Source organism: Mustela lutreola, chromosome 4 (genome assembly GCF_030435805.1).
Source record: "Mustela lutreola isolate mMusLut2 chromosome 4, mMusLut2.pri, whole genome shotgun sequence".
Lineage (NCBI taxonomy): Eukaryota > Metazoa > Chordata > Mammalia > Carnivora > Mustelidae > Mustela > Mustela lutreola.
Genome location: NC_081293.1, coordinates 88,008,504 through 88,035,917, shown reverse-complemented (window position 1 = coordinate 88,035,917; position 27,414 = coordinate 88,008,504). Strand labels below are relative to the sequence as shown.

Below are 27,414 nucleotides of genomic sequence, written 5' to 3'. Positions count from 1 at the left end.
TCATACTTAAATAATCATCCTTAGCTATGATCTGCATCGTCAAAATTTAAAGTTCCTTAAATGTAACATAGCTTTTCCAGTTTTGAAATAATATTCATGTTCTGTTTCTTAACTGGTAATTTTGTTTTCCTGGTGTCTTTTACATATATGTGCGTGACGAAGACTCTGATGTTGCTGTTCCGGTATTGCTTGCTTTTAATATGCAACTAACATACTCTTATTCACAATACTTTCAGTAAATTCAGTTTATTTTCTATTAATTTCTTGGTAAAGCAACCGATAACCACTCATTCTCTACTCATAAGATGTGCTCAAACACCTTATTAGTCTAGATGTCATGGAGAGCGTTAAAAAATACGGCATTGACAGGAACTTAAATAAAAAGTCTTAAAAACGTGGAAAAATACAGATATATTTTTATATGTAGATACGGCATACCTACCATATCACCCTACAAACAAGGGCTGTTACGGTATCTATCTGAAAGGACCTACATGGAAGAGAGAAGAGAGGAGAAAAAAGAAAAGAGGAAAGTGTGTGCACACAAAACGAATGATGAACTGAGTAGTATAAATAATAAAAAGAATTTGGAAAAATGTTGGGTAAAATAAAATAAGGGGACGAGGCTCTGAGGTACATATAAGAAAGACCTAAGGTTATCTTTAAAGGACAGATGTGATTTGATACAGGTGAAGAGAAGAAAAGCAAAGTGTCTGAAGATTACAAATACATTGTGTTAAGGGACAGTGGGGTCACTTTTAAGAAGGCAGCTTCTTTATTCTAGGATTTATATGGAAGATATTATGTAACACGCTGCTTGGGTCTGCATGTGGACATCCCCCCCAGATTCACAAGCTGAAATCCTAACCCTCAAGATGATGGTAACAGGAGGGGCCTTTGGGAGGTGCCAAGGGAACGACGGTGGAGCCCGCAGGACTGGGATGAATGTCTTATAAGAGGCCCTGCAGGGATCGCTGCCCCTTCTAACCCTGGAAGACAGTGGGAAGTCGATGGCCATGAACCAGGAAGAAGGCCCTCACCAAAGGTGACCAGCGTGGTGGCCTTGATTTTGGACTTTTCAGCCTCCAGCACCGTGAACAAATAAACTTCTGTGGTTTATGAGCTACCTGCTGTTTTAAACGCAGCCCAAATGGACTAAGACACACCTATAAAGGATAAAACTGTTCCAACAGATTTACGTCAGAGGTACCGGTTCTAAGGCTAAGGAAAGGCACTAGTGTCTATCAAGGAAAATTAAAATGAAACTTATTATAAGGACTGAAGTGATACTCTAGGGCTGTCCTGTCCTTTCTCAGGAGAAGCAGGACGAGGAAGGACTCTGTACTCCTATAAGGTCTGGGGTAGAGGACAGCAAAGAATCTAGGCATTTGCCTGAAAAAGAAACAATGCAATTGCTCCTTTACAATTCTGCGTATGTTCCTAATCTGCCATCTATCTCTCTGAGATGCCAGCTTTAAATATTTCAATTTCCCACTGGGAAAAAGCCTATTTCAACATAAGCAAAACAATTAAATACTATTTTTTCCTTTTTGATATGAAAATATACATGATTGAGGATGTTCTTAAGATAAGAAACACCATAAATTTGTTTTTCACTCGGAGAATAAAAGGAAGGAAGAGGTTTGTGATACCACTTTGGAATCTGAAGACATTTATTTCTGGCATTGGAAGACTTGTATTCAGTGTGAAGCTGAACCAGGAAACTTTAAAAAAATTTTTTCCTTTTTGAACAGAATTATTTTAAAACACTGATTCAAATCTACAAGAACGAAAATTTTACGGGTTATCAAAGTAGTATTTTCCCTGAATGAGGGGAAATGGTGTACTATCTGAAAATTTATCCTATTAAAATGTACTTCCTAGGGGCGCCTGGGTGGCTCAGTCTAAGTGAAGGGTCAGACTCTTTTTTTTTTTTTTTTAAGATTTTATTTATTTACTTGACAGAGAGACAGAGAGAGAGATCGATCACAAGTAGGCAGAGAAGCAGGCAGAGAGAGAGGGAGAAGCAGGCACCCCGCCGAGCAGAAAGCCCGATGTGGGGCTCAATCCCAGGACTGGGATCATGACCTGAGCTGAAGGCAGAGGCTTAACCCACTGAGCCACCCAGGTGCCCTGCACCTGACCTTTGAAGCTTCTTCCCTAACTATCCCGAAAGCACATCCACCCACCACTACTGCTGCCTCTGGGTTACATACATCTGTCTCAAATATGAGGAAAAAGAGGTCACCAAAGGAAGTGAACTAAGAATAGGCTGGTATTTACTGCAAGAACAACCAAATTTTAAAACTGCAGACTTCAATTATACCTGTTTAGGTAACTCTCATTTCCAAAAAAATACAATTAAAAACTTTATAGAAAGTCATGTATTTTGTTCATTGGGGTGGGAGGGGTAATGGAGATCAATCTAGGTACATCAAAAATTTTACATCTCAACTTAGTTGCTAAAACTTTAATATTATCAATAAATATCCCACCATAAATGCCTCAGACTGTGTGTTTTGGGAGGTATATTTTTCAAACCCATGTCATGACAAAAATGAAACTCACACTGATAAACAGTATGCGGCAAGAAGGACAAGGACAGTTTCTCTCAGTTCAGACCTCCAGTCCACACGAGGCAACGAAGCCTGTTCAGAGATCAGCACTGCCTGAACGAACTAATTCCAGTAGAAACAGAAGACTCTGAGGAGGCCCTGAGAAAGCACCATGAGATCACAGCCAAGTGTACAGATGAAGCCGTATTTGAACGAAGCGGAAAGGAAGTATGTAAGCTGTAGAGAGGGTATTTCAAACAGAATGAATTATGTAAAGCAAGTTCTAAACACGAGAAAATACAGAACCATTTGGTGATAAGGAATATTCAGATTTGCTAATAAGCACAGTTCTCCAGAAGGGGGAAGAAAACTGAAAAGGTGAGAGGGGTCAGCCTGGGGACACACCTGAGTGCCTTCTTATTCTACAGGGAGAGGAAAGCCAGCACTGTGGAGCAAGGGAGCGACATGATGAGAACTGTGGGTCAGACACAGGGTCAAGCCGGAGGGAAGAAGCCTTTGGGAAAGGGGGCGGGGAAAAAACAAGACAAAAAACAAGATCAGGGGCACCTGGGTGGCTCAGTGGGTTAAAGCCTCTGTCTTTGGCTCAGGTCATGATCTCAGAGTCCTGGGCTCAAGCCCCACATTGGGCTCTCTGCTCAGCAGGGAGCCTGCTTCCCCCACCCCCTCTCTGCCTGCCTCTCTGCCTACTTGTAATCTCTGTCAAATAAATAAATAAAATCTTAAAAAAAAAATCAGACAGAACCCAAGTGTTACAGACAAAGGCAGTAATCTGATGTAGGGGAGGGGCTTTGGGAATGGTAGGGAAAGAGGGAGCAAGAGCTGAGTGGAATGGGGAGGGGTCATGGCCATGAGATAAGGGAGGGGACTTCGTAAGGGCTTTCATAGTCGGGACAGGGGATGTGGCTGAACCGAAGATGGTTTCTGAGAGTCTGTGCCTGGTTAAGAGTAACAGACCATTAATGGAAGCAGGGAGCACGGGCTGGGGGAGGCCAGTTCAATTTTTGGACATTTTGGACATCTGCCATGCTGGTGGACCCTCTGCGTGGAGATGTTCAAGGGCGGCTGGAACGCAAGTCATGGCTGGAGATGCAGACTCCGAAGCCATTTTCACATGGGATAGCAGGAGCCATGTGGCTGCTAGAGACTGCCAAATACCAGAGTGTAGGGAGAGAAGAGACCAGAGGATAGGTTCTTAGGGAACAAACTCATTTAGAGTAAAAATGGATTAAACTTTGCTTTCCTGATCACAGCAAAACCAGTTTAATAACCAGGCAAAAGCTGACTAATCGTAAATAATAAATACGCAGTACAAAACCACAGGACCACAAGGGCATTCAGGTTGTTTCTGTAAAATGTTTTAAGAAACTTCTTGCCATTATAAATAACACTGCAATCAACAACAGTTCTGTTGATCTGTCACTGTAAACATCCTCAAGGCCTCCCTAAAATTAAATTCCTACAAGTGAAATTATAAGTCTTTAAATGTTTTTATTGCCGCAATGTTCTCCTGAATGGTTCTATCAGCTGATACTCCCGCCAGCTCTGCAGGAGTAGACACATCCTTCCCACTCACTTGCCAATCCTGGCTGAATTTTATTCTAAAAACTATGTAATTTTTTTGGTAAAAATATTAGGTAAAAATCTGTATCACTATTTTAGTTACATCTCAATTTGTGAAAGCAAACATTTTTCGTATTTTTATTGGCCATTTGGTTCTTATTAACTGCTTACTCACATCCTTTACTCACTTTCCTCTTGGGCTGGTCATCCTTTTCTACCGATTTTTTTTTTTTTTTTAAGATTTTATTTATTTATTTGACAGACAGAGATCACAGTAGGCAGAGAGGTAGGCAGAGAGAGAGAGAGAGAGAGAGAGAGAGGGAAGCAGGCTTCCTGCAGAGCAGAGAGCCCGATGCGGGGCTCGATCACAGGACCCTGAGATCATGACCCGAGCCGAAGGCAGCAGCCCAAACCACTGAGCCACCCAGGCGCCCCTTTTCTACCGATTTTTAAGAGCTCCTCAGCTACTAGCCTTCCATCCTGTGACATGACAGCAATTTCAACATTTTTACTGCACTCCTACAGAATACTTTAATACAATATAGTTATTATTTGTGCAGGAAGGCAGAGTATAACCATATTAATTATTGACATAAACTAAAGTTTTAAAAAGTCCAAGAGACTTTCTGACTATATTCATAGGAATGTGAAAAATGCAGGGGAAAAAAAGCAAAGATAATAAATAGCATTGTTCCAAATTATTCCCCAAGTGGCCCAGGAATGATGGACTGTTTGAACACCACACAACTACCTTCCTTACTGGGCCCTCATTCTAGCCCAAGAGAAAAGAACTTCTACATACATTTGAAAATCAACTTGCTTAAGGGCAAAGCTTCCAAGAGGCAATGTGATCTAGAGATATATAATGATGCCTTATTAACTCTCCCTTTTTGGAACTGTAGTTACATACTTTATAAATTAGGAAGCCATCTGGTGAAGCTGTTTCTATTTGAGCTGTCTAAGCCCTACTGTCAGAACAGAGACCTATAATTTGCTAACCTTGGTTCCAATCTCACCAGCTACACACAACCCTTCCCTGGGCTCCTAAGTGGGGCTCTGTATTTATGCCACTCACTGCCCCCGCCCCCAGCCTGCCCCACTAACCACAAACTTGAGGAGGAGGACAGAGCAACCTCTCTCCCATGAGGGCTGGGGATCCCAGGCAGGCCTCAGCTTGATCCCCACCCAGGGAGTGGCGTGATTTCATTCGAGCCCATGCCAGGAGGTATCACTGGTAAGACACATACTCAGATAGCTAGGGTAAACCTGTTATGTTATTAATACAGCTCCCTGGCAGAGTATGCAATTTAGCATTAAAAGAGAAACAAAAAGGGAACAAACAAAATACTCAGCTGTTTCACATTACAAACATCTGCTTCAGCACCTCCCTTGGCCTCCTGAGCCGGCACTGCACTCGGCATGGGGATACAGGTATGTGCAGTTCAACACCTGTTTCAATCCCAGAGTCCAGAAGAGAGGTGTGATTTTAAACTCTTCTTTATACATTATTTCAGCACAGAATACAATGCATATTTACTTATTTTAAATGGACTGGAGGGCATAGATTAGTGGTTCCTGACATGCCTCCTGGAGCAGGAGGTTAACATCTGCAAAACCCCTATGGAGATACATAATCACTAGTTAATGCTGAAGATGCTGATAAAAAATCTCACTCCAGGGGTGTCTGGGTGGCTCAGTCGGTTAAGTGTCTGCCTTTGGCTCAAGCCATGATCCTGGCGGCCCCCTGCTCATGCTCTTGCTTGCTCTCTCTCAAATGAAAAACAAGCAAACAAAAATCTTTAAAAACCAAACAAACCAAAAAAACCCAACAGTCACTCCAGTGGGATAAGCCCAGTTTTCTCTTCTCTGTTCAAATCCAGAGGGTATGGTAGCTTGCCTAACAGATACCAGAAACGACTAAAGTAGAAAAGAGTGGTGTTCAGGATATGTGGTTTGGCTCCAGGTATCACAAAGGGGACCGCTGCTCCTGCGTGAGCACATGTATACGACTCTAATGAACCCTGTGGCGTATATATTTGGAATGTACCCCAGGCCTTGGAATTATTGCTGGTTCTGTGATTAGTTCCCTATCAGGGAATTTTGTTGTCTGATCCCAACAAGGTTAAACTGAATCCTACAACCAGAATAGCACTTCTGCCTGGAATAAAACTCTCAGAAAAGGTACCTGCTAGAGTTCCTAAAAGAATGGGGACGAGGGACTTTATCCAGTTTAGAAAAGTTTGTAAGACTAAGTTTGCGCTGAGGCACCTGGGTGGCTCAGTGGGTTAAAGTCTTTGCCTTCGGCTCAGGTCATGATCCCAGGGTCCTGGGATGGAGTCCTGCATCGGGCTCTCTGCTCAGCAGGGAGCCTGCTTCCTCCTCTCTGTCTGTCTGCCTCTCTGCCTACTTGTGATCTCTGTCAAATAAATTTTAAAAGAAAGAAAAAAAGAAAAAAAAGATTATGTTTGCGCTTACTGGCTAATACGTGTTTGTATGTGTGGCAGAGCTCCAACTGAGTTCTGCTTTCACAGTAACATGCCTTTTGAAGATTTTATTTATGTGACAGAGGGAGACACAGCGAGAGAGGGAATGCAAGCAGGGGAGTGGGAGAGGGAGAAGCAGGCTTCCTGCTGAGCGGGGAGCCTGATGTGCCCCAGCAACATGCCTTTTGAAAGTCAGGTTTGGGGACAGTAGATCCGTCATCCTCACTTCCCTATAACCTTGCAAACATGCGCAGTATCTCTCAAAAAGAACCTACTACTCAAACAACTGCAAGCTGGGTCATAACAGGTGATATCGTGCAAAAGCATCCAGGCCAGTGGGGTAAACACAACAGTCGCACTCACACAAGGTAGCCAGACAGCCAAGATGATGAATGCTCTCACAGGAACCGGTGTTAGAAAAGACTATGCAGTCAGAGTGACAGAGGAACACAATTTTGAAGGATAAAAATACAAGTTTTCCAGAGTAGGGGAAGATTCCCAGTAAAGGGAACAGAACAGTTGCAAAAAGCAAGAACGAACATGGCACCCCGAGAGAAATGCCAATGGGTAAACAGTGTTGGAAGAGGAAGTACGCAGTGCAGAGCAGCTGGAGACAGGGCAGAAAAGACAGGCAGGGACAGGGCAGAAAGGCTCTTACTGACTTGCTGGGAAGCTCTGTTTCATAAGCTCGTGTAACCAAATGTGTTCAGTAAGAATCACTTGGTGATACATGATGCCCAACCCCTCCACCTGAAATCATCATGCAGTGGTACAGGATGATCCCAGGTACAGACCTGGGATCTCGGAATTTTAAACAAACACTCCAAAGATTCGGAGTAGCAGAGGGCCAAACCCAGTTATCGGTAGCAAAATAAGCCAATTTCAATCTTACCAACGTCACTTGGGCTACTGGTAGGGAACAGATGGGATGGCGTGGGATCAGGGGTTACCCGGAGGTGAGAGACGAGAGCCTGAATGGAGGGGAGTGGAACTGCGGGGACCAAGACAGCCGCAGCAAAGTTAAGAATGTGAAAGACAGATTTGGGGGTGGTGAGACAGAAGCCAGAACTCACTGAACAACAAAACAACAACAGCAACAACCAGGGCATCTGGCTGGCTCGGTCACAAGAGCAGGCAACCCTTGATCTCAGAGTCATGAGTTTGAGCCCCATGCTGGGGGTAGTTTACTTAAAAAAATAAAGAAACAACTATCACAACTTAAAATATATCCACTATTTGTTCACTGAGCGAATATTTTCCAAGCACCTACTATATGCCAGGCACTTTTCTAGATCTTAGGGATACGACAATGGACAGAACAAAAAAGTGACTGCCTTTAGGCAATACATATTCCAGTAGAAAAAATGACAAACTAATTACATCAGCATTGAGTATAAAATATAGTCTGTTCAAAGATCAACACTACAAGAAAAAACAACAGGAGTGGGGAATACAAGGCTGGGGCATAACTATCAACAGGGCTGTCAGGTCAACCTCATGGAGAAGTTGACATCTGAGAAAATGTTAAGAGATGAGGAAGTGAATGTTCCACGCACACCTTGCACCTGACATGTCTGAGGAAATGGAAGGTCAGTGTGGCCAGAGAGGAGAGCAAAGCAGGGGAGACTGGGAGATGAGATCAGAGAGGCAAGGGTTGGGGACACAAATCACCTAGGGTTTCAGGGACCACCATAAAGACGAAGCAGAAGGGGAAGTCACTGGTGGGTTTTGAGTAGTCAGGCTGCCATGTAGTGCAGAGACCGGCAAACTACAGCCAAGTGTCCTTGGAAGTAACATGTTATTGGAACACTCCTTCGTTTACATTTTGTATGGCTGTCGTCACGTTACAACAGCAGATCTGAGCGGCCATGATAGAGACTGTGTGGTCCTAAAATGTTTACCTCTTGGCCCTTGGCAAAAAATGTTTGCTGACCCCTGGTGCAGAAAATGGAGAGAAGGCAGCAGGAGTGGAACACTAATGAGGAGGCTAATTGTACTACACGAGGTGAGGGACGACTGCTTGGGCCACGGTGGTAAGAAGCGACTGGATGAAAAAGCAGGACTTCCAGAAAGACTGGCATGGGCTGTGAGAGGCTGACTCTTAAGATTCTGGCTTGAGAAGCTGGAAAACTGTAATTACTGTAAACAGATGAAGACAGCAGGTGAGGGTGGGGGCATGTGGGAGATCAGAGGTTCGGTTCTGAACATGTTCAGTTAGGTACGTAAAGCACTGTTGGAGGAAGGCAGTCCCTGCTTTTAAAAGACCTTAAATTCTAGTGGGACAGAAAGGAAAACTAGAAATTTCAACACAACTAACAGTAAAGAGGACCAAGGCAGGCACGGGATACCATTCCATGGCAAGGGAAGTTGGGGTCAGAGAAAGCTTCTTAAAAAATGGGCCTTGAGGGGTGCCTGGGTGCCTCAGCAGGTTAGGGCCTCTGCCTTCGGCTCAGGTCATGATCTCAGGGTCCTGGGATCAAGTCCCGCATCCGGCTCCCTGCTCAGCAGGGAGCCTGCTTCCTCCTCTCTCTCTCCCTCTGCCTGCCTCTCTACCTACTTGTAAAATAAATAAAATATTAGAAAAAAGGGGGGGGGCCTTGAAAGAAGAGTATGAATTAGCCAGGCAAAAGAGGTCAGGGAGATTGTTCCAGGAGAAGAAAAAGTCCTAGACGAAGACAATAGACAGCATGGTGTGTGCGCGATGTCTCATGTGTAACTGCAAGCAAGGGGGAGCCTGAAGCACCCAGCAAGTAGTGTGACAGATGATATCCAAGGCCACCCCCTTGGAAGTTTAGTGTTCCCTGATAATCAATTTGGACTTTATCTCAGGGGTAAGAGGGAGCCACAGAAGAGTTTTGAGCAGGGAAGTGACTTATCAACTCTAAGTTCTCATTCCCTTGAGTGGGTGACTGCGAGGCACGTTGCTGAAGCACAGCTAGAAGTCACGAGCCTGCTCTTCTTCCTGGAGCTGGAAAACCACAGCTATTTCCTTTTGTGGGGTACTCTCCAAAGGAATGTTTGTGTTTTGTTCTTAGTTTGATATTCTTGATGCAGAATCAATGCAACAATAATAAAGAGCGGATTTTTAAAAATTTCCCAAAATGAATGAACGCACTCAAATAAAGTGCTTCAAAGTATCAACTTGGCACTAGCCCTGCTGGGAGAGATATTCAGTAATTGCTAATGTGCTTCTTTCAGTTTAGGACTTAAATGGGCACAGAATGGGACTCCTTCTTAGCTGAAAAGACTGGTCACTAAAAACACACAAATCAGACCCTTAAGAAATCAGTAAATCCAATAATGAACTGAGTCTTTCAGTAATAACAGTAAGGATAATGATGATAATGATGATAATAATAACAGCATAACTCCCTTTGCGGACAGATAACCAGAGACTTCTGGAACATGTTTGTGGTGTGACCAACAGAGATTCCAGCCACGGCCCTTGTAGGAGCATGGATTTATTTTATGGGACTTTAGTTTACAGAACTTGCATCTGGGGCAGCTCTCTTCAGTCCTGCCACCCTCGACCTCTGAGTGATGCTGCGAAGTCCCGTCTCCATTTTACCGGCAGTGCCGAAGCACGCTCTCCGCAGAGCCGTCACTCTACCGCACAGACGTACAGTTCCTGCAAGCACCAGATCTGGTCCCAGAAAACAATGATGTGATGGACCTGTTTCAAAGAACATTAACTTCTACTCCGTCTTTACCACTTTGAATGAGTTTAATGTTCATTGCTTTCTGCTGAATTACTTATAAATTGCCATACCTAGACACCCCTGTAGTATTTATTTTCTGGGTTTCCCCCATCAGATTTTGGACTCCTACAGAACATGAAGCAGATCTTATTAATCTGTGGCCAAATACAGGTGCTCATACCTCTGTTGAGTCAATCAATTAATGATTAATGGTAGAGAGAAAAGGGAGAGTAACTTCGACAATTTTAATATGATTTATTATTTTTTCTTCTGCCATCAGCTGTGGAAGTGGCTTTCTCAGCAGTGCCCAGGGTGAGCACCGGAAGACCATCGTGAAAAGACATCATCTGCACTTTAATACAAAATGCAAGTTGAGTTTTACCATCTTCTGCTAAAAGTTGACAGGATGACAAAAATAATACACATACATTATACACATGTGTGTGTGTGTACATACGCACAGAGGTGTAGTTACTAAATTACGCCAATAGACTGGTTTTCAATCAGTACCACATGGCTTTATTTTGGGGCTAGGCACAGCTTATCTTTAAGAATGTTCCAAGTAGGAGGCGCCTGGGTGGCCCAGTGTGTTAAAGCCTCTGCCTTCAGCTCAGGTCATGATCTCAGGGTCCTGGGATCAAGCCCCACATCGGGTTCTCTGCTCAGCGGGGAGCCTGCTCCCCCCGCCCCCACCTGCCTCTCTGCCTACTTGTGATCTCTGTCAAATAAACAATAAAATCTTAAAAAAAAAAAAAAAAGAATGTTCAAGTCAGGGAGCATGGCGGGCTCAGTCAGTAAAGCATGTGACTCTTGATTTCAGGGCTGTCCATTCAAGCCCCACGTGGGGTGCAGAGCCTACTTTCAAAAAGGATGTTCAAGTGTACCTAGTGAATGGTTGCGGAAAAGAATCTAAATAGAATACAAAATTTTCATAACAAGCATTAAGAAGTTAAGTTGTCTAAGCCTTCACACCTACGGACTTGTAGACATCTTGCCAGGAACCGGGAACCTCCAGTGTCTGTCTCGAGCCCGTGTCCCCACAGCCCATCAGAACAAATGTCTGTACCAGTCTGCTGCTTCTCCCCAGCTCTTCCAAGCCACAGGCTTCTTTGGGCCCCAGTTTTCTGCTGGCCCAGGCTTAGTCTTTCCGTCACAATGTTTACTGAATCCTCTTAAAACCTCATCTACCCTGCTCATCGGATCAATATTACGTGTCAGTCCGCTACAGGTCAAGTTCCACAGACTGTCATTCAATATTATGTCTAAACAGGCTATTTCTTCTTCTTATGTTCCATTAGCCAGCATACAGTACATTTTTAATTCTGATGTGGTGCTCAGTGACTCATCAGTTGCATATAACACCCAGGGCTCATCACAGCACGTGCCCTCCTTAATACCCATCACCCAGTTACCCCATCCTCCTCCCCCGCCCTTTTGTAACCCTCAGTTTGCTTCCTGGAGCCCAGACGCTCTCATGCTTTGTCTCCCTGATTTCTTCTCATTCAGTTTTCCCTCCCTTCCCCTGCAGTTCTCCACGTTATTCCTTATGCTCCACACATGAGTGCAACCATAAGATGACTGTCTTTCTCTGCTTGACTGATTTCACTCAGCACAATAAATGTGCTGTTGATAGGAGAGGAAGTTGTGTTTTGGTCCTAGGTGGGGCTCAGGGACTCTCTAAGCAGAGCGACTCACCGGCCCTAAGATAGTAACTGAGGACGGATGCTCTAAGGACAGGAATTTGAAGAGAATGTTGCGAGTCTTAAGGTGGAGTGTTAAAGGTCAGGCTCCCCTTTTGCATATAATTTGAGAGACTTTTAAGTAAACTCATTATGAAGAACCAACCAGATACATTTGAAAGAGTCTTGAGGAAAATCCTCCCCCATGTGTGATGGTAAGGTGGGAGCTGAGCGAAGTGACCATTCACTTCTTTGAATCCCCATCCATGCCTGTGTCAGCAGGGAGGAGAGCCTACTCTCTTTAGCCTCTGGCCAGTTAAACTAGATTTCTAAAAGATTCTATTTATTTATTTGACAGAGAGAGAGATCACAAGAAGGCAGAGAGACAGGCCCAGAAAGAGGGGGAAACAGGCTCCCTGCTGAGCAGAGAGCCCGATGTGGGACTCGATCCCAGGACCCTGAGATCATGACCTGAGCCGAAGGTAGAGGCTTAACCCACTGAGCCACCCAGGTGCCCCTAAAGCTACATTTCTATCAATGATTTTGAATGAATGAGCATAACTGTTCTGAGGAGGAGAAGCTGAGGTAAGTGCACTTTACAGGAAACCCACCACCAAGGACTGAGTATCACTGTGTGCCAGTCACCTCCCGAAGAACTTTATGTTTATTCTTTCACTTAATTCTCAGAATCCCTGTGAGGCAGGTATTATGCTCACTATGTGGCGTAAGCTGCACAGGGGGATAAGATGATTTAGCAGAAAAGATACCTTAAAAAAAGAAGACAAAACAAAAAACCAAGGCATTCTGGTTGATCCTAAATTTCAACTAGCCACTGGGTTGCTGCTAAAAAGCTCCAGCCCCATTAAGCTACATTAAATAGCAGGACGAGACTCCATATTTCCCAGGCCCTATTCGCTTCTGAGGATACAACAGAGAGTATTTTTTTTTAAATGGCCAAAGTGCTGAGGGCAATGTCCAGTAAGGAACAGGGCAGGATGTGAACAGGTTTAGCCTGGAGAAGACACATTCCCTGTAGACCGTAATCTCCAGAATACAGGGGCTGAGTCACATAAAAATAGGACCACATTTTATGCAGTGTTTTCCAGCTTGCAAAATGGCTTTTACTTTCCCCAAAGGCAGCCTGAAAGAAAGGCGGCACACTGAGATTCAGAAGACCGGGATGTGAAGCCTGACTGCCTGCACTCAAACTCCAGAGCTGCCCCTTCCGGGCTGCGTCACTCTGGACAAATCATTTAACTTTTCTGAGCCCCACTTCCCTTATCTGCAAAGGGAAAATAACAACGGTATACCTGCATGGTGAATGAACTAGTACCCAAAACAGTGCTTAAAAACACTGCCTACGCCATAGTTAATGGTAGCTACGACCGACACCTGCGGGGCACTGGATGAACGCCAAGCTTCCAGAACTGTGTCCTCTTTCAAAAAATTAGGATTATCACTACCTACTTGTGAGTAGGTAGGGCTATGAATTAAATAATGCAAAAAAGGAAAGTGTTCTGTAAATCTTAATGGCTTTGTTCTTTCATAAACACCTTCACTATAATCTCTGAGAGCCTACTATGTACCATGCACTATTCTAAGCATAACCTGTACTATTATCTCATTTAACCCTTCCCACAGCTATAGGAAATGTCTACTTCTACTAGCCTCGCTTTACAGACAAGGAAAAGGCCTTGGGGTGGCTAGTTTACACGGGGCTCAGAGCTAAGTGGTCAGCAAGACTGAGGACCCAGGTCTGCTGGACTCTGTATAGCCCAGCTTACAGCCTCTGCTACATGGCTTTCCATACACATTCCTGCATTTACACATCTCCGCAGTTGGCAAAATGCCTCAGACGTGTAAGCTGTTCAATAAAGTCCCTTAGTCAAATAAAAGAATGTTAGCTGTCTTCCCCCGGTACGAGCATTGTAAGGAAAGAGGAGCTGTAGTAAAGCCTCTACTCCAAGCGCCCGCCACTAAGTGTGCAGAGATCTGACATCGCCACACCTGAGCCACGTTTCTTCATTTCTAAGATAAGGAACCTGAACTGTACAGACTTCCAATCTGGTTCCAAGACAATATGGTTCCATCTGGCAACACTACCCTTTTAAAAATATTCTACTTATTTATTTATTTGGGAGAGAGTGAGTGAGAGAACACAGGCAGGGGTAGGGACAGAGGGAGAAGCAGAGTCCTGGCTGAGCAGAGAGCCTGACGTGGGGCTCAATCCTGGGACTCCAGGATCATGACCTGAGCCGAAATGTTTAACTGACTGAGCCACCCAGGTGCCCCTCATCTGGCAACACTTCTGACAGAGCATTCTAAAGACTCTAAAATTTCAAATTGAAAGAGCCCATAAGGGTCTGTCCCACACTCTTCAGACATGGGAATCCCCAAAAGACAAAAATCTGGGTTTCCCAATCGATTTCCAAACCTACACTGCTTCTTTTGTAAATACACAGAACAGACAGTTCAAACAGGATTAAAGGAAATAAACTGGCATCACAAAGTCCAAAAATAATGGGTTCCAAAGTTAAACAGTACCTAGTAAATTGTATATTCTAGAAACTCAAACTAACTAAATAAAAACTTGTTTTATTAGTCACTACAAAACACCAGGTTTCATTGCTTAAAATACCACTTCAAAGACACATTAAGATACTATTTCCTAATTTTGTGAATACCCAATTCTGATAAACAGGCAACCTCAGAATAAATTATTTTGATAATAGAAGCCTTGCAGTAGCACTAACTACCTTTTGAAAGAGTTTTTAAGGACTTTATTTATTTATTTGAGAGAGAGACAGAGCACGAGAACAGAGAGGGTCAGAGGGACAAAGAGACTCCCCAACGAACAGGGAGCCCAATATGGGGCTCAATTCCAGGACTCTGGGATCATGACATGAGCTGAAGACAGATGCTTAACTGACTGAGCTACCCAGGAGCCCCTAATTAGCTTTTTTTAAAAAAAATTTTTTTTGAAAGAGTGTGCAAGAGTTGGGGGGGAGGCAGTGGGGCGGCAGGGAGAGACAGAGGAAGAGGGAGAAAGAATCTTACGACGAATCCCTGCTGAGCAGGAAGCCCAATGTGGGGTTCATCCACAATCCTGAAATCGCATCCCTTTGGGGTGTATACTGTTGTTATGCCCACCCTGTTTGGATTTTAGTTGGAGCCCCTTGTAAAGAGAAGCTCTCTTCCTATGTACATCTCTAGGATGTACAGCTAAAGCTATCGTGGCCAACTTGCTGTATCATGAAGAAAGCTTGCAAGAGAAGAACCAACAGAAAAGAAGAGCAAAGAGAGCACGTTTTGATAATATGATTTGTGCCCTTGGTTCCAACTGTGCCAGAGGATGAGTCTTAGAATCTAATAATCATGGGTACCAATAAATTTCTTTTTTGGTTGCTCAAGCCCATTTAAGGGATTTTTCATTTTGTTTTTGACATCTGCATCTGAGATCTAACATGTCTGGCACCAGTCACCTCCCAGAAGCTGGAGATCAAGGATGTAGTAAGAGTTCTACCATGAAGGGCATGGATTTGAAATCAGCAACATCTGGGTTCTCATCCTGGTTCTACCACTCACTAAACAGGTGAACCATGGGCAATCTGTTTAGGCCTACCTTCTCAACTGTGAGGGGATTTGATACCTGCCTCAAAGGGTCCATTAAGAGGGGTACCTGGCTGGCTTGGTCTGAAGAGCATGCTACTCTCCATCTCCAGGTCATGGGTTCGAGCCCCATGGCAAAGACAGAGATTACTTAAAAATAAAACAAATAAATAGGGGCACCTGGGTAGCTCAGTCAGATGAGCATCTGGCTCTTGGTTTCAGTTCAGGGTATGATCCCAGGATCCTGGGATCAAGCCCTGTGTGGGGTTCTGCGCTCAGTGGGAAGTCTACTTGAGGATTCTCTCCCTCTTCCTCTGTCCTCCCCCTGCTGCCGCTCTCTGAAATAAATGAATAAATCTTTAGATAAATAAACATTAAAAAAGTAAAACAGGTTGATGGGAGGATAAATGTGGCAATGCTTTATAAACTCCTCAGCCTTCCACCTGGAGGGAGTAACGCTCAATTAGAAGTTATTATTAGGTCATTGATCTCAAGTCGATCCTCACATCTGACATGAGTCCCATGTCTGTATTTCCAGTGTTACCTACACAGTCAGTCACCTATGCTCAAATTTAACATTGCCAAGTCTCCTCTTAACCCAGCTCCACACTGTCCCTTCTCTCCGCTTGCCCTTCCAAAAAAAACCCTCATGAGAGATCAGTTCTTCACCAATTAATAAGTATGTGTTCCTGGGATCCTAGGAGTCATTCTAGAGACTGATCCTTCTTCCCTGTTAGCTGATCCATGCCCGAGTCCCGCTAAATCTCTGTAGCCTGACAGGAAAGAAAGTTCCTCTTCCTGGTGGATAAGAACAAGGGCAGGCTCCCTCCCACTCCCGGATGTACTTTCTCACTGGCTTTTTGAGGAGACCTCCGGTCCTCTTACCCCTTCTAACCCTCACCTTTCTCCTTTTGGCTTCATCTCTTTCCAGATCCAGGACAGAGGCCGTACCAGCCCTCTGTACGTTTTCCTTCACCTCACCCTTAACACTAGCAAGTTTAAATGAATCCGATCCTCGTAGCTCCTGCACCCAAGCTACCAAGCACCACTGCAGGCTGTCTCAGCTGTTATTTCAGTGCCAACATTTTAACTCACTAGATGGAGATGTCCCCTATTTATCTCAGGTACTTAAGGCAACCACGCAGAAACTTTCTCAGCTTCTTCCTCCCATGTGTCTCAATGCATCTAAATGTAAAAGCCCCATCGTCTCATTCCCCTTATCGGAATGGCTGGTGTGTACCAGATATACAGTGTGGTGATGAAATAGAAGATGTGTCCTTTCCCCTGTGCAGGGCTGACCCTGCCTCCTACAGTGATTCTGAAATGTTAACATGCACACACATCACCCAGGGATCTTACCGAAAATATATACTCTGATTCAGGAGGTTAGAGGCTGGGGCCTGACATTATGCATTATGCACCCAACAAAACAAGGTGGCTGGTCTGAAGTAACATTCAGAAAAGCAGGATCTAGATTCCATCCTGTTCCATCTCCTCAGAGACGGTTTACTCCAAGTCAATACCTTTATCCCTGACTCTTCAGCTGCTCCTTGCCCCAGCATATAACATACCTGTCTCTTCTACTTTAAAACAAACCCTCCTCTGCTATTAACTGCCATCCAGTATTTTCAACTGCTAGTCTCCATAGTTTCTAGGAAGTACAGTTTATGTCAGTGGTTCTCAAACTATCTTGGTCCACAGAGTAATTAATGTCTCAACAATTTTTTCATGACACTTGTAAGCCAAAAAAGTATTTATTAATTCTCTTGATTAAGTAGTACAGGCCAAACCACTTGGCAGGTAGGAAGGTCCTAACAATTTTGCACCTCGGGGGCCTGCGTAACTTTTCCAACCCTGGAATCAGACTGGACACAACAGCCTCATTTCCTGCCTTGCTGTTATTTTTAGGCAGCACTTACTTTTTTATCAGAACGAGTACTGAAAACCTAGGTTCCAAAGGTATGACATCAAGCAAAGGAATACAGTGATTTAATACTGTACCATCCAAGAGATGCTGCCATATTTCCCTTGAAGTTTAAAAATATTCCGAGGCACCCCTGTGAGTCTGCGGCAGTGCGCTGGGGGGCCCGATGCACATTGAGGGAACTGTGGGTCTGGGCAGTCCTCGGAATAGCAGCATCCCCACTGCCGGCGAGGTGGCTGGAAATGCATGATCTGGAGACTTCCCCCAGACTCAGTGACTCAGACTACTTCCACAAGATCTCCGAGTGACTGAGACAGCACTAAAGCTTGAGAAGGCTGGTCTACAGTCCCTGCTGCCATCTTCTCACTTCTACTGTTCCCACTCAACTCACTGCATTCCAATGGACACCTCACCAACTCCCGTAAGTCCCAAATTATAACCTCCCCCGCCTTTTTAATAAAAGCAACACATGTCTTCCAATTCCAATCCTAACGAACCCTGTCTGTTGTGTCTGATACTAGAGATCTTTTTGTACCTCTATTCTCCCTTGGTTTCAAAAACAGTCTTCCGGTTTTCTTCTTTTTCTGCCAATACTACCTACCCCCACCCTTCTCCACCGGTGTTCTGTTTTCCCCTAAGGCTTCTGTGATTAGCATTACGCTTGCTCTGTAAAACGCTCCCCTCAGAGGACTGCTTTCCGATCCTGATCCTGTGGTTTTAGCAACCATCTATATGTCAACCGCAACAGTCCAGATGGCGCTCTCGAGTCTTAGACCTCTAAAACCAACTTCTTGTATATACAGCCCACAGGCAAAGGAAGCTCCACTATGCTGAAACACCTTACTTGCCTGTCTACCCTGGCCTTCAGGTGCTCTTCTTCATAAACCCTTTCCTTTCCCCTCTCTATGTCCCTTCCCTGACACAACAGATCAAACGGAACATCCTTGCTTTGACTCCAATCTGTCTCAATCTCTCCATCTTTGTTACCCCTTCTTTAAAAGAGGTCCTTATCATTTGCCTGGGTTCATGTAACAGCCTCCTAACTCGTCTCCCTGACTCCGGGATGGCCAGCTCTTGCTCCAAATTTTTCTCTATGCCCCACTCAAGTTAGCCTTCTAAAATTAAAATCTGGGGTCACTGCCTTCCTCTAAATCCTTCAATGGCTCCAATGCCTATTTTCAAACTTTTCCAAAAAACTGCAGGAGAGTTTGCAGATACAGATCTAAGCAGCTCACCACAAGCAAGATACTTCTGGAAAGGCTCAGTTTCATCTCCAATAGTCCTTTCAATTTTACATTCTAGTCTAGGGGTAGCTTACTTATGCTATTCAAAGAATCCTTTAAAATTACTTACCAATTAAAACTACTTAACTTTTTCCATATGTTAAGGGAGTAAAACTGACACTCAAGGAAGATACACTGGTTCCCTGTGGTTTCAAATATTCTTTGGCACAATGCCACCAGGCCAGGGGTTGGCAAACTACAGTCTGCAAGCCAAATCTGGCCCCCTCACCTCTTTTTGTAAATAAAATTGTACTGGAACACAGCCAAGTTCAGTCATTTATGTATCATCTATAGCTCTTCTCAAAGTACAACAGCAGAGCTGAGAGATGCAACAGAGACTATGTATACCACAAACCCTAAGGGGCGCCTGGGTGGCTCAGTGGGTTAAGCCGCTGCCTTCGGCTCAGGTCATGATCTCAGGGTCCTGGGATCAAGTCCCATATCGGGCTCTCTGCTCAGCAGGGAGCCTGCTTCCTCCTCTCTCTCTCTGCCTGCCTCTCTGCCTACTTGTGATCTCTCTCTATCAAATAAATAAATAAAATCTTTAAAAAAAAAAAAATACTTACTATCCCGCCCTTTGAGAAAGTCTACAGATCCCTGTCCTTAAGCTAGGACTGTGTTTTACTTATCTTTATGCCCCAGCACAGGTCTAGAGAAAGTACCAAGGAAATATTTAATTTGAGGCATTAGAATACTGCCAGGAAGATTTCCAAGGCCCCATAAGGGATCTGCCCACAAAGCTGACGCTGAATACGTCCAAGCCCTAAGGAAGACACACAGGGCCAGCGGTGTTCCTGCCTCACTCAGGGGACTTAGAACGGCTGAGATGAGGCAGGGAAAATAGTATCCTACTCTATGGAGGTCATTACACGCTCCGAAGAAATTGACGGGCCCATGAGACCTAAAGCTGCCGTCCCAAAGAACTTCATACAGTTCCGTATCACTAACACGCAGGACTGGTTGCGTCAAAGAGTTAGGAGCGAACACTGAGAGCAGCTGCTAGGAGAACTAGTCTTTCTGGAGCCTATGCAACCACATCACATTTTTCTTCTCCAAATGGTGGAAAGCAAAATGCTTAACACCAAAATATTTTAATGAAGGCTAAGAAAGTGGAGCACTAAGAAGACTGTCTATCCTACCTTGCAATCAATATTAAAAAAGAGAATCATTTGAAGAAATACTGTATAGAGTGGTCATTAGAGAGTGAGGCATGGAGGGAAAAATAGTAAGGAAGGATGCTTACTCTAGGACCTTGACCAACAAAAGACCACGAGATGCCCTAAAAATCATGGCATTTCCCAGGAATAGGAAATAGTTCCATTTGCTAAAATAAAGAATGTAGGGTGCCTGGGTGGCTCAGTTGGTTAAGTGTATCCCTTCAGCTCAGGTCATGATCCCGGGGTCCTGGGATCGAGCCCCTCATTGGGCTCCCTGCTCAGTGGGGCATCTGCTGTCCCTTTCCCTCTGCCCGCCCCCACCTCTGCATGCATGCTCTCTCTTCAAATAAATAAAATATTTTAAAAATATAAAAGAAAATGAAGAATGCATGATGAGTGTACAGAAAAATAAAGTGAAATCAAGGCCACATAACAGCAGATCTTACATACTCTGTGCTAAGGAATTCACGCTCCATTTTTCAAGCTACTGAACGCCTGAAATCATGTAAGCAAGCACAGATAACAATCTGAGCGGTCATTTAGGACAGGAGTCAGCAAACTTCTGGCCTGTGGGCCAAATCTCACCCACCAGCTGTTTTCTAAAATAAAGTTTTATTGAAATACAGCTGCTTTCCCATTAGAACAGCAGAGCTGAACAATCGCAACAAAGAACATACGGATCACAAAGCCTGAAATACCTATTTAGCCCCTTGAGGGGAATCTGCTGTTCTCCCACTTCAGTAATAGTACTCTGATAGGGGAAAAACATAATGGAGGTGGGGAGATGACATTCGTGGCTACTGGGGAAAAAACTCCCAAAAAAGGTAATGAAGGTCTAAATACGGTAGTGAGAACCGCAGGCCAAATATAGGCTGCACCTGGTGTAGGTGAGCATGGAGCCTACACCGACAGGAACCAAAGCCAGACTGAACCGCACCACGAACCAACCCAAGGTTTAGTCATACCGTGACAGGAAGGACGTCAAGAACATGAATTTTAAAATGGAACATAGGGTAGTTTCAGAGGGAAGATGACAGAGGATTGGTTGAGATCAGATATACGAACTCTACAGTATCACTACAACCTACAGAAAGCACACCTTCGGGGCACCTGGGTAGCTCAGTGGGTTAAGCCTCTGCCTTCAGCTCAGGTCATGATCCCAGGGTCCTGGGATCGAGCCCCGCATCGGGCTCTCTGCTCAGCGGGGAGCCTGCTTCCCCCCACTCTCTCTGCCTGCTTCTCTGCCTACTTGTGATCTCTGTCAAATAAATAAACAGAATCTTTAAAAAAAAAATTAAAAAAAAAAAGAAAGCACACCTTCGTGGCCTGAGAAGGAAAGCCAAAGAGAGGAAAGCATCAAGGGGCCACTGTTCTGTGGTGACACCTGAAGAGAAGTCGGTGGGAGCGCGGGGGTAAGAAGAACTGGAGAGAACAGCAGGAGCCACCACCGCACAGACCCTCTACTGGGCCCCGGGTTTGGGCTCGTCTTCCCAACACTCCTGCGGTATAGGAAGGAATCACCCCAGTTTTACAGATCAGATGCCCAAGCGTGGAAAGGATTCAGGTTAAGTTCTGAGGTCTCATGGCTAATACGCGGCAGGGGTGTAACCAATACCCGGGTCTCCTTGATGCCAAAGCCAGTGGCCAAGCTACATATTCCATGTCAAGAGAAAAATGCTGACACCAAATTGGAGGGGAACACCTACATTTCGTGAGAAGGCAGGCAGCAGAGGCCCGGTTCAAGAGATGACAGAAAGCCAGACCAGCGCAGCATCAGGACACCCAGGGTAGGAGAAAAGGAGGAACCGGGTGCATAGCAGACCGCGGGAATGCTGACAGCTCCCTGCGTGTCAGGTACGATGTGCCACACGCATTGGCTCAGTTAGTTCTCGCCAAGATCACGACGGAAGCCCCACTGCTTCCCGCAGGACAAATGTGAAAACAAAGCACGTAACTCGCCGGGATCACACAACCGGCCGGTGGCAGAGCTAGACTGTGAATCCAAGCACTGGATGAGTCCTACACTATTGCACCACACTACGTCGGGGGTCCAGCGCTACAGAACAGCTAAGGAGAAAAAAGATGGTAGACAGCAACGGACAGGTCCTCTTGTAAGAGCGAAGAGTCGCTTTCAAAAGATTGGTTTCAGAACAGCGCTTGAAGACACCTGTCATTTTATCAGCGAGGTTAAGGAATAAATACCTGAAGAACAAGTAAAGGCAGATGATACCACCTACTTGTAAAAGCCCCAGGGAAAGGTGAGAGAGTATCAATTTATGGGAAGAGAGTATCAATCAAGAAAATGCAGACCAGCTGTTTTCGTTAATTACAGATCTTTTTTCCTTTGCCAACCTTTTTGCTGTTAAGAGATGTTTAGAATAGTTATTCAACAAACCTCCTTTGGGTGTCTAATATATCAGACATCACATTTTTAAGATCCCTTATCAATTAAGAGTATGCTCTAAACCAGTTTTCTCAGACGCAAATGGGAATTTGAAGCTCCACTTAAGTTCTAAGAAGTCGTCTGGTCTTCACTCTCGATCAAAATCTCTGATTCCGGGGGCGCCTGGGTGGCTCAGTGGGTTAAGCCGCTGCCTTCGGCTCAGGTCATGATCTCAGGGTCCTGGGATCGAGTCCCGCATCGGGCTCTCTGCTCAGTAGGGAGCCTGGTTCCCTCTCTCCCTCTCTCTCTCTCTCTGCCTGCCTCTCCATCTACTTGTGATCTCTCTCTGTCAAATAAATAAATAAAATCTTTAAAAAAAAAAAAAAATCTCTGATTCCGAAGCTCTACAGAGGGCCCCCGACACTACTGTCACCTGGAGGACCCTCTGCCCACCCTGCCTGTTGGAAGACAGGAGCGTGGTTAAGTGTCTGAGGTTCCTATGAACTTACTATTTGATCAATACTCTTTACATGATTTACGTGAAAAAACCAACTCAAAGAACTGTACACTGTATCTGTATACTACCAAAGGAATGTTCCTTTAAGTGAATGGTTGGTATTCTTCTTGACTGTGAGTGTGCCTGTGTTGAAATTAAACAACATTCTGTGCCTCAGTTTCCTCAACGAAACAATGAGAAAAACAAGTACCTATATATTAATATGGTTGCTGGGAGAATTAAATGAGATAATCCAGGTAGAAAGAGTACTTTTAATTGTGGTTGCTACATAAACATTCGGTAATGTTGGCCATATACATATATAAAGATCTACTCTAACCCAGCAGGTCTACTTCCGGAAATTTCTTTTAAAGAAACTGCAGACATCTTCAACAGTATCTAATGCAGAATTACTTGTCACAACAAAACACCAGAAAGAACACCAACTTCTACCACAGCGCTAGTTAAATAATTACTGTACAGTATTTACTTAGCACAAGGTTTCTGAGATTCCCCCGTGTTGTTGCCCCAGAGAGTACAGGTCATTTCATTCTGTGGCTGAACAAGATCCCGCTGCATCATGTACCACATCTTACCGATCTAGTTACCAGATGACAGAAACTTGGGCTGCTTCCTATTTTTGCCTATAATGAATAATAATACTCAAGTCTTTGTGTGGACAGGTTTTTCTTTCTCTTGATAGATACAGAGGAGTGTTAGATACTTAGAGCCATATGAGTCTGTATTTAACTTTTTGAGAAAAGGTCAACCTGTCTTCCAAAATGGCTGTACCATTTTACATTCCCACAAGTAATGAATGTATCCATATGAGGATTCCAACTGCACTACATCCTTACCAAAATCTGGTATTGTCAGTATTTAAAACTGAGCCATTTTAGTGTATGTATAGTGACATCTCATTGTGCTTTTAACTTTCATATCCCTAACAACCAATAATGCTGAGAATCTTTTCATATAGTTGGTCATCTATGTATCTTTTTTTGTGAAATACCTGTTCAAATTTTTTGCCTCTTTTCCCTTAGGTTGTTTCACTTATTACTGAGCTGTAAGAAATATTCATACCTCTCTCCCTCTCTCACTCGCCCACTCTGAGTTAAGCCAGCTGCCATACTGTGAAATTCTGTCATGTTCCCTACCCTATAAAAGGTCAAGGAAAGGAAAAAGTCCCCCAGCTAACAACAGTCAGTGAGGAACTCTGGCTTTCAGTCCAACAGTCTTCAAGGAACTGACTGGATCCTACCTACCACCAAGGAGGAAAAAAAAGAGAGACAGACACATTTATGGGAGAACAGAAAACAGTATGATTTTCCCATCAGCTCTTTGCTGCTATGTAAGTGAGCCATCACTGACCTATCTCCACGACTTCAATATCCAATAATCATCATGACCACTTTCCCTTTAAAAATATTTTCTTTTTTTTTTTTTTAAGATTTTATTTATTTATTTGACAGAGATCACAAGTAGGCAGAGAGGCAGGCAGAGAGAGAGAGGAGGAAGCAGGCTCCCCGCTGAGCAGAGAGCCCGATGTGGGGCTCAATCCCAGGACCCTGGGATCATGACCTGAGCCGAAAGCAGAGGCTTTAACCCACTGAGCCACCCAGGCGCCCCTAAAAATATTTTCTAATAAAAGATAACAGAAGCTAAGTGACAAAAACTTAAGAGCAAATTATAAAGAAGAAAAAATTAGCTGTAACAGCACAACCCAGAGAGAAAAAAGGAATATCAAGACATTAACAGTGGTTACTTCTTTCCTTTTATCTCCATGTATGTAGATTATAATATAGGTTTATATCTAAAAAAAAAAAAAAAATTATATATTCCAGATACAAGTCTTTTGTCAGATACATGTTTTGCAAATATTTTGTCCCCAAAGGAGATAAAATAACATCTTTTAAGTGGTGTTTTTCTATAAGCAAAAAACTTTAATGTTTAAAGTTCAATTTGCCAGACATTTTCTTTTATGGTTCATCTTTTTGTTTTGTCCTAAAAAATCTCTGCCCATCTCAAAGTCACAAAGATTTTCTCCTATGTTTTCTTTAAAAATTTTTATGGCTTTAGGTCTTACATTTAGGTCAATGATCCATTCTGAACTTAGATGTGTGTATGGAGCGAGGTATGGGTCATGTTTATTTTTCCAGATAGATATCCACGTATTCCAACACCATTTATTAAAATAAAACAAAACAACCCTGTACTGAATTACCTTAGTATCTTTATAAAAACAACAACAACAACAACAAAAAATATCAATTGATGTTTTGAATATGGGTCTATTTCTGGACCCTTAATCCTGCCCACTGACCTAGATGTCTACATCTATTTCTTATCTGACTCCTAGATGACTTAGGAATGTGTTGTTAAAGTGCCACAGATGTGGAATATGCAAGATTTCTATTATTTATCTACAAAATAATTCCATTGTGGCCCAAGAATATATTCTGAGTGATTTTAATCCTTTCAAGTTTATTGAGACTTGTTTTATGGCTAAGTCTACAGTCAATTCCTATGATGTCCCATGTGTGCTTGTTAAGAATATGTTTTATTCAGTCATTCGAAGAGTGTTCAACAAATGTCAGTTAGGTCAAGTTGGTTGACAGTGTTCAAGTCTTCTATACCCTGGGTGCCTGGGTGACTCAGTTGGCTAAGTGACTGCCTTTAGCTCAGGTCATGAACCTGGAGTCCCAGATTGAGTTCTATATTGGGCTCCCTGCTCATTAGGGGGTCTCCTTTCCCTCTGACCTTCCCCTTCTCATGCTCTCTCTCTCAAATAAATAAGAAAAATCTTAAAAAAAAAAAAAAGTCTTCTCTACCCTTACTGATTTTATTCTACTTGTGAAATCTCACCTGTAATTTTTGTCTATTGCTTTCTACTTTTTTTTAAAAAAAGATTTTATTTATTTATTAGAGAGAGAGAGAGCGAGCACTGGCAGGCAGAGGCAGTGGGAGAAGCAGGCTCCCTGCTGAGCAGAGAATGGCAGGCAGAGGCAGAGGGAGAAGCAGGCTCCCTGCTGAGCAAGGAGCCCCATGTGGGACTCGATCCCAGGGCGCTGGGATCATGAACTGAGCCGAAGGCAGCTGCTTAACCAACTGAGCGACCCAGGCGCCCCTGCTTTTCTACTTTTTAAATAAAGATTTTATGTATTTATTTGAGAGAGAGAGAGAGAACATAAGAGGGTAAGGTCAGAGGGAGAAGTAGACTTCCCACTGAGCAGGGAGCCCGATGTAGGGCTCAATCCCAGAACTCCAGGATCATGACCTGAGCCAAAGGCAGTCACCGAACTAAATGAGCCACCAAGGCACCCCTACTGCTTTTTTATTCTGTCAGTTTCTGCTTCATGTATTTTGAAGTGAAGCAGCATCTGCTTTACAACATGTAAGATTTTTACAGTTCAGATAAATATGCAATTCCCAAATTGAAAAGATAGAAATCAGGGCACTTGGGTGGCTCAATAAGTTAAGTGTCAAGACTCTTGATTTTGGCTCATATCATGACCTCAGGGTCATGAAATCAAGACCCACACTGGGCTCCATGCTCAGGAGGGAGTCTGCATGAGGATTCTCTCTCCCTCTGACACCCCCCTCCACCCTGTCCCCACATGCTTGCATGCGCACCACCACGCACTCTCTTTTCCTCTCACTAATAAAGACAGCAATCACTAAAATTACCAAGTATTTAAACTATATTAAATTATTAAACTATGATATAATTCAAAGCCATTATTCTTCTATATGCCATCTAGATAGATAAATTTCTGTAAGAAAAATTCAAGTTATGGACACATGCAGTTTAACTTCACTCGCCCTTCCATTTCTCCTTTTTTTAAACTAGGCTCCATGGAAGCTCAATGCTTGGCTTGAACTCACAACCCTGAGATCAAGACCTGAGCTGAGATCAAGAATCAGGCACTTAGGGGCGCCTGGGTGGCTCAGTGGGTTAAAGCCTCTGCCTTTGGCTCAGGTCATGATCCCAGGGTCCTGGGATTGAGCCCCACATCGGGCTCTCTGCTCAGCAGGGAGCCTGCTTCCTCCTCTCTCTCTGCCTGCCTCTGCCTACTTGTGATCTCTCTCTCTGTCAAATAAAAAAAATAAAAATAAAAAAATAAAAAAGCCTCTTATTAAATTACAGACTATGTGGTAAATAAAAGAAATACTAAGTAATACCAAATTATGAAACTATCTAATCTATGTGTACATCAATAAAAACTATAAAGTCAGTATAAACTCATTTGTGTGAGATCTAATCCAATTGTTTTATAGGAACTACCTTATTTATATGCATGACTGGCTTTCTAAATTAATACCTAAGAGTTTCAATTTTTTAAAATGTACCTTAAGTAATTAATTTACTAATAAATAAAATATTCACTGCCATCTGACTTCGTTATACTAAGAGGATATGGCGATGGTGAAGGGGATGGTGAAAGCAAAATGGGAGTGGGGAAGAGGGGCAAGAGAGAAATCCTTTGATCAAGGTATCCCCAGTCTGTTATTTCACATCCTGGTGTAACACAACAATGTGAAATTCAGCGCAAGACGCCCTTATCA

The 27,414-nt window shown here is 43.7% G+C and overlaps 1 protein-coding gene and 1 non-coding gene across 5 annotated transcripts in view; both read right to left on the bottom strand.

Moving 5' to 3' along the window:
- Nucleotides 1-27,414, bottom strand: part of EGLN1 (egl-9 family hypoxia inducible factor 1) — a 68,046-nt gene that overhangs the window by 21,106 nt on the left and 19,526 nt on the right. The window lies entirely within an intron of this gene.
- LOC131831025 (small nucleolar RNA SNORD35) lies at nucleotides 10,585-10,669 on the bottom strand. Its single transcript, XR_009353540.1, has one exon. It is a non-coding gene; the product is annotated as a small nucleolar RNA SNORD35 (small nucleolar RNA).